Source organism: Bactrocera tryoni, chromosome 4 (genome assembly GCF_016617805.1).
Source record: "Bactrocera tryoni isolate S06 chromosome 4, CSIRO_BtryS06_freeze2, whole genome shotgun sequence".
Lineage (NCBI taxonomy): Eukaryota > Metazoa > Arthropoda > Insecta > Diptera > Tephritidae > Bactrocera > Bactrocera tryoni.
In genome coordinates this window covers 47666398-47673919 of record NC_052502.1, presented here as the reverse complement: position 1 = coordinate 47673919, position 7522 = coordinate 47666398, and positions in this window count along the sequence as shown.

Here is a 7522-nt window from a genome sequence, read left to right as displayed (position 1 = left end):
AAAAATTGTAAGACTTTGTGTAAAATTCTTAATTTATTCTTCGAAATCGACAACACTAACGGTTTGCTGCATAGCCAGAAATCAAGCGGTCTTAATTTAGACGAATAATGTGGTTGCAAGACGATATTGGTTGAAAATTTGGCGAAAAACTTACGCAGAATCAATGCAGTATCGTGATGCAAAAACTAAAATTTGTTTATCCACAATTCCCTCTTTACTAGTAGCTAGTACTATTAGCAAATAGTATTCTTTGTTCACAGTTTGACCGGTCGGTAAGAATTCGGTGTGCACTACACCTCGATAGTCGAAGAAATCAGTCAAAATAACATGTTTCCGGGTCGTAAGCATAGATCCAAGACTCATCGCCAGTTTGCTGACATTTTGGTAGTCGGAAAGCATTCTTTCTCAGACCAATTCCCAAATTTCTTTCGAATGGTTTTTATTGATCCTTCCGACATTCCAAAGATGGCAGTAAGATCTCTGACTGTTAATTGCCGACTCTCAAGCATCAATTCCTTTACTTTACTGACGTGTTGATCAACAATTGATGTTGAAGGCCATCCTGGACGTGGTTTGTCGTCAGCGCGTTCTCGACCCTCTTTGAATAAGTCGTACCAATCAAAAACACTTACTCGCGACAAACCATTATCTCCGAAGGCCTTTCCAACATTCAGAAAGTTCTGTCAACAGAAATATGATGCCGCTCACAAAATTTAATGGAACTTTTTTGTTGAATAATTTCACTAATCGCAAAAATCGCCGAATGCACTTTATATACTTCAGAAAGCCAAGCGTATATTAAACACGAATGATTATTTTGATGTGCCATTTGGCACAGATGTCACTGACAGTCATACCAACCTAGAAAAAAATATTTCTACGAAATATAAATTAAAAAGTCTTCCCACAAGTATTACTTTCAAATTTTATACTGTTTGGAGCTGGAAATCAAGATCCGGCGTGTGGTAAACTCAATTTAACAAACCTCATAGACGCTGGATTTGATTCGCTCAGCTGATTGCGCTGTCACTATACATATATTCTTGTATACCACAGCTTTTCTTGATTATACTGTTAAGATGGCAGTCTGCGTCTATTCAGGTTACCCGAATGTGATCAGAATTAAAACTCTTCAGCGATAAATGTACAATTATTCTCTCTTGTCAAGCTAGAAAAAATTAGGTGCTCATTTAAGCCAATATCCGAGCCATTCTAACACACAGACTAGTCATAGCTCGAAACTCATGACAATGACACCAGATCGAGGGTTGCCCATATGACTTTAAATTATTTTACAGGTGTTTTATGTGATTTAAGTGTAACAGCTGCATTTCCCATTCAAACTAAAAAATATATAGGGGAAGAAATGTCAAGGCGCTAAGAAATGAACTGAAGTGAAATAAGTGAAAACGGCGGCGCGATTTATGTGCGTATGTGTGAGTGTTGCCAGAGGTGAATAGAATTATTTACTTAGCTGAATGCGCGCCTATGCAAGCCATCAAAATAGTCCTCGACTCCAACGCCGACCCCCACTTGACAATGCCGACTTTGACAAGCGCCCATAGTGACAATGCTAACAATAACAAAAACACATAAACAACATAAAGTCTAGTATAGGCACCAACAACCACAACACGGTAATAAATTTTGCAGAAAACATTTTCAAGGATGCTGAAAGCCAATGTTATCACACAGCCGACCAACAACAATTGGAGTGCTGAGGCAACAACAAAAAAATTTAGCGCAGAATACACATTTCAAAGGCAGGAAACTGTGGTACAACAACCATGGTCCATGGCCTGAGGCCGGAGTTCATCTGCGGATTAGCCGCACCAACACACGTTTAACTTGTAAGCAGTCATACAGATACACATACACATATGTACGGGCATACATACATATGTGAGCCGTGGTCCATATCATACCATATAGGCGCACATGCCACAACAACAACTCGTCGAGTGCGTAGGTTTTGGTTTGTGGAATTTCGTCTATGCAAAACGGCTAATCTGCATGCGTCCATTTGTTTGTGTGTGTGTATGTGCGCGTCGGTATCTGTCCCGCTGTCAGCACAGCACAGCTGCCGATGGCATTTAGCTCATGTTAACAATTTTATAGGTGCACTTTATGTCGCTGTAGTCGTAATTTGATGTTAATGTTTTTTGAAATTATGATCTAGCATGTGAGTGGGGGGGTTGGTTGGTTGGACCCCACTTAGCTTTTTGTTATTTACATTTTTAAAAATGCTCTGATAGAGGAAAAGCACTAATGCAGGAATAGAGGTTATATTCATGAAAATAAACAAAACATGTAAGGAAGAACTGAGTTCTTGCAGAAAGCTAGAGGCGCTAACTTGTTAGGTTGGCTTTGTTTGCGCTTGTGGGCCAAGCAAGCTCTCTTAGACTTCACACAAGGCCAAAGATTAAAACAGTTTTCCATAAACTGGGAAATATTTGCGTTTTGCCAACAAGAAAGAGTCACAGGGTGACATATCTGCTTAATAAGATAACTGAACATTGGTATTTTGTTTCTTTTTTGGAGACTAAGCACCTCTTTTGAGCCCTTCACGCCTCGTACAGTTTTCATTAGTAAAAGACCTTTAAGATTCTGACTAAAACACTCATGATATCCAAAACAAAAGCTGAGAAGCTAAAATCCCTCTCACAAAACCCTGAAGATTCTCGGAAGCAATTTATTACACTTTTTCGGGAATAATACCGTTGGATGAGGAATTGAGGTGTTTTACTTTCTGGCAGATAGTTTCCATCGAAGCCAAAAGAAGGTGCGAAATTGTTTATTTTAATTGGATACAGGGTGCGCATACTAACATTAACTTACATTGTAGACATGAAGCATCACATGAAAGCCTTTTTTATTTGTTATTATTTTCTCAATATACATACATATGTATGTCTCTAAGAATGCAGAACAAACACCTTAGGAAATCAACGAATAATATTACATTTTTTCAACCAGTTGATCTCTGCGGTTCAAGAGGGCGTGTCTTGACGTCGAACGCTATAAAATTTCAGAAATAGTAAGATCTCTATTAAACATGAAACTCTAGGCCATAATTGCACAGGTCTATTATGTAAAAAAGGAAATCATTTCCATAAATTTGAGCGGTTTGCTCAAACGCACATCGTTTTGTTTGATAAAATTTTACCAGATTATGTGGTTGATTTCATAATGTCACTCTCGCTGAAACCTTCATCCCTATTGGCAAAACACTGTGACAGGTGTTTATCACAAAATTTTATTGAGACAAACTTTTCACCATCAAATTCATTCGCCATAGACAGGAAAAGTAGATGCATAAGAATCCCCCAGCTAAGCTCGCGGAACTTCTGGCGAGTTACTATCGATGTGTGTGACCTGGCGTTGTATTGATGGAACACAATTTTTCTTCTGTTGACCAAAGTTTGCCGTTTCTGGGCGTTTACCGTCTTCAGGTGTTTCAATTGTTGACAGTTCAGGCCCCAATTAAGACTTTGGTCGCAGAAAAGCAGCTCATAGTAGTAGATTATTCCTCTCAATTTTGACTCGGCCCACTTCGGTGCGACCACGACCGTTTTCACTTGACGTTGTCGTAATTCAGCCACTTCTCGTTACCAGTAAAAAGTTTTTAGTACCAAATCTTATGTTTATATTTATACAACACGAGATACTTATTATGTTAAAAAATGTTTTGAATTAAAATTTCGTGATGATGTAGTTAAACCGTTACTCTACCGAAAATTTGTCTGGAAGTTAAAGAAGGATCCGCCTCACTAACTCATGACATGATTGTCCTCTTTTCGTTCCTATCTTATTTTATCCCCAGTACTTCCCGTACTCCCTTAATGAATCAAAGCAATGTGGACCATTGATTTTGAATTTAAAAGATCCATCGCTTTGGCTCTAATGGACTTTTTTGCCTTCAAATATTTTTTACTAATTATTTTCCGCAGTTTTGGAGTCTTTTCAGTACCCATGTCTAAAAGTTTTGTTATTTTAAATTGGAGATTTAAATGTTATACAAAAGGTTTACGAAACTTACTGCAAGTTTTTGTGTTAAAATATCAAGAATTCAGATATAAAATATTTACTGTTATAATTGACAGTGAATCCCTAGACTAAAATTTGATGATTCAAATATTCTTTATTTAACTTTATTTTGTTCTTAATTGTGGTCACAGTGTATAAACGTATTTCTATTATATACATTCTATATATTCATAAATATGCCATCACTGTATGACTTATGGTATGAAAATGAGCTGAGCCAAGTTTCAAACCAATTCGTTGAACGACAGCGCCACTGAACGGCTACAGCGCATGTCAAACTGTGTGATGTTATTTAAGCAGAGAACGTTTATCATATGATAATATTTTATATATATTTTCTATTTTATATGTATATTATATTTTATATATATATTATATTTTATATTACAGACGTTACCTGATTTAAGTTTACAAGTTTGTGTGGGTATGAAAAAATGTGATATTAACAGCAACTTCCGTTACATAAACTTTAGCTACACTGTTAAAGGTCCTTGCATTTATTAAATTATTACATGCGTATATGCAAACGAGCTTAACTCGACTTTAATATAATTTTAAAATTGTTGGACATTTGAAATGCTTTCTCTACTACTAATACAAAACGTTTGTTGGATTTAATTTTAAAAAAGTCAGCTTAATATAATATTTAATCGTTTGATGAATAAACCGTTCTTCACACTAAAGTTATCTCAATTGTACCATATAGCAATAGCAATATAAATCAAAAATTTACATCGTATCGATAAATGTATACAATTTTATTTTAAAGTCCATGAGTTTTAAGCATATAATGGTCATATTCCTCAGATGTTAATTTAATTAAAAATATGCAGGTACATATGTGTGTTTAAAAATGTGTTTAGAATTTAGTTTGTAATATTATTAAACAAAAAATTATGGAAAATTATATTTAAAAAATACAATAAATAAACAAATTCATAAAAAATTATGTTGATGCCACTTACCGTACTCCACGAAAATCTTCGATAATGTATATGAAGTAATTTAACCTAAAAGAAGAAAAAGCAAAAATTTTATAGAAGATTTATAGGTTTAATTTCATCAAGTAGCGAGTATAAAAAGTATTAATGAAAATAGTATTATTTGAAAATATTTAATTACTCTTCAATTCATTCTTCGGCAATTAAAAAAAGCGATTCAATTGTTTTAAAATTTTAAGGATATATTTACACATACATATTTTCAGCATATATAATAGCATTTTTCATTAAGCTGATGGAACTGCGCGGCTACACTTTCAAAGGCTGTAACCAAAAGCTATTTGAGATATCGATTTAAAATTTTAACCTATCGATATTCATATAATAAAATATTTTATATTGATATATTTAATGCTACAACATATGTAGTATTTGTTTTGAATTCTCAAGTTGATCCGAGTAATAGTTTTGGGGATACAACATTGAAAAGTTGCGCGCTCGAGATCAGCTATAACATGTGGGCTGAAAAGTACGCTGCTATGATGTTCAAATATTAAATCCCTATAATTTTTAGTCAGCCCCTATCTTTAAAAATTACATATACACATTTCGCAGCTGTCGAACTATTGGTTTATTAGAGCATTTTGGGTGAAGCAATTTGTGTCAGTTTACATAAAGAAGATCAAAAGGAATTTCATGTGTTTATAAAGCATTGATTTTTGGGGGAAATAAAATAGTGAAACCAAGGTTTGAATTGATCAACATTATATGGAGCTGCTCCAAGGAAATCAACCGTTAAGAAGTGGTTTGCAAAGTTTGAACGAGGCGAAATGAGCAATGCAGGCAATAGACGTCCTAAAGGGGCTGTTTAGCTGTTTTTATGATTTTAACTTGTTTGTTTTTCCTTCGTCTAATCCTCACAAAACTAATACTGCTGTTTAAACTGACGTTGAGCAGAGCCAAAAGCTCTGTCAGGATCGTGAAGGACCTCTCCGAGTCGTTAGATACCAAACGACTCCCTATCGTGCGACTTCTTCAATCTACTGCTGGAGAAAATAATTCGAGCTGCAGAGCTTAATCGAGCAGGTACAATCTTCTATAAGAGTGATATTGATATCATTGGCCTCAACACCCGTGCCGTTAGTTCTGCTTTCTCCAGACTGGATAAGGAAGCGAAGCAGATGAGTCTGGCAATGAACGAGGACAAGACGAAATATTTCCTGTCCTCAAACAATTAGTCGTCGCACTCGCGACTTGGCTCTCACGTTACTGTTGAAGTCGTGCATAATTTCATTTATCATGGAAGCAGTATCAACACCAACAACAATATCAACCTCGAAATCCAACGCATAAAAACTCTGGCTAACAGGTGCCACTTCGAACAGAGTAGGCAGTTGAGAAGTCCTCTCTCGACGAACAAAAACCAAACTCTATAAGTCCCTCATTATTCCCGTCTTGCTATATGGTGCAGAGGCATGAACAACATCTTATAAGTCGACGTTACGAGTTTTCTAGAGAAAGGTTCTGCGGAAGATTTATGGTCCGTATTCGATGGAATATGAGATATACGACAACATTGGCTACGCTGGCTAGGTCATGTTGTCCGAATGAACGAAAACACTCCAGCTCTGAAAGTATTCGACACAGTACCTGGCGGGGGAAACAGAGGGAGAGGAAGACATCCACTCCTTTGGAAAGACCAGGTGGAGAGGGACCTGGTTTCGCTTGGAATCTCCAATTGGCGCCATATTGCAAAAAGAATAAACGACTGGCGCGCTGTTGTGCGCTATGCTCTGCTATGGCTCCCTACAAAGTAAGAGCGGTAGCAATAGCAACATGAAATGCTATGGGAGTAGCGTAGTTTTTCAAACGCTGCTTCTGGCTATTCAGCAAACTCAAACGACCGCTCTGGGAAACTGTTTTGAGTCAATTGAAGACATTAAATCGCCATGTGCATTGAAGGCTATTCCGGAAATTGACATTAACAACTGTTTCGAGGATTGGAAAAAACGTTGACACAAGTGAGTGAGGCCATGGGGGATTACTTTGAGGGGTACGAGAACAATCTTGAAGAATAATTTAAGAATTTTAAAATTATAAACAAAATCCTAATATTTTTTGCTCATAGTGCTTAATATTATTGAAAGAATAAAAAGTGTTTTATTTTTTATATGAAAAAATAAAATTATTGAAAACAGGTTCTTTTTTCGTTGGAGGAAACCGATGTAACCCCTTAAATCCCCTAAATTCAGTGAATCGTATCGTATTACTCCAAATTAAAAACAAAATTATATATAATAAAGTTTTGTGAATATTTTTGAAACACACTGTAGGTACATACATATGTAGATTAGTGCCAACGTGCGTGCCATACAAATATGTACATACATACATACATACAAGTATGTATGAACTTATGCACGGCGACACACCATCCATGGGGTGGACTGAAAATATACTAAATCCATGCGCACAGTTGAACGTGTATCAATGTATGTACGTGTGTGTTAGTGTGATAGTGGTGCGATATGGAT